Here is a 923-nt window from a genome sequence, read left to right on the forward strand (position 1 = left end):
GGTTTGGGCAAAAAGTGTTCACGCTGCTGATTAAGGCACAAACATCGCCAGGACAGAGGAACAAGGATCTGGCAGCCACTGAGGAACACGACAGCGGGAGTCGGTTTTGAAGGAAGCAGGGGGACAGTACTCTCCTTACTGGGGACATTGAGGGGGGTCTGAGTGGCATTGTGGCGGCGTGTGCTCTGTGAGCACATGGGATGTGTGTGCGGAGGACCTCAGATGGGAAGGGGATGCCACACCTGGGCAGAGAGAGCAGAGACACGCATCTACACTGCTGTTTCACCTCCAGCTGGAGCTGAATTCCAGGCCTGGAGCAAAGGGTCGTCTGCCCTGCACCGATCTGACCCTCCAGAGGTGATCCAAGGTTCCGGCACATGCAACTTAAAGCACAAGAGCTGTCGTATTAGCACAGCAGGCTGGGGGCTTAAAGGACAGAAAGGCATCGTCTCACAGTGCTAGTGACCAGAATTGCAAGGTCAAGGTGTCCGCAGAGCTAGGTGCTTCTGAGGCCGTGAGGGAGAATCTGCTCCAGGCCTGTCCCCTAGCTGCTGGGGCTTTGCTGAAAATCTTTGATGAGCCTGGGTTTGTAGATCTCTGCCTTCATCTCACGTGGCATCCTCCCTGAGTGCGTGTTTGTGTTCAAATTGTCTCTTTTTTATAAGGACACCAGTCATGTTGGATTAGGGCCCGTCTAATGACTTCATCTTAACTAATTACAACTCAATGACCCTATTTCCAAACAAGACCACACCCTGATACAGAAGATCAGCATATGAATTTGGAGTGGACACAATTCAACCCATAACAGAAATTTTTCCCAGGCTGCTGTACCAACTAATACATTGATTTCAGCCACTGCATGTGACAAGAGGTACTCAAGATAACAGGCTTGATGGAGGCAGAGCTGCTCTCTCTCTCTC

The sequence above is a fragment of the Pteropus vampyrus genome, unplaced genomic scaffold (assembly GCF_000151845.1).
Source record: "Pteropus vampyrus isolate Shadow unplaced genomic scaffold, Pvam_2.0 Scaffold367, whole genome shotgun sequence".
Taxonomy (NCBI): domain Eukaryota; kingdom Metazoa; phylum Chordata; class Mammalia; order Chiroptera; family Pteropodidae; genus Pteropus; species Pteropus vampyrus.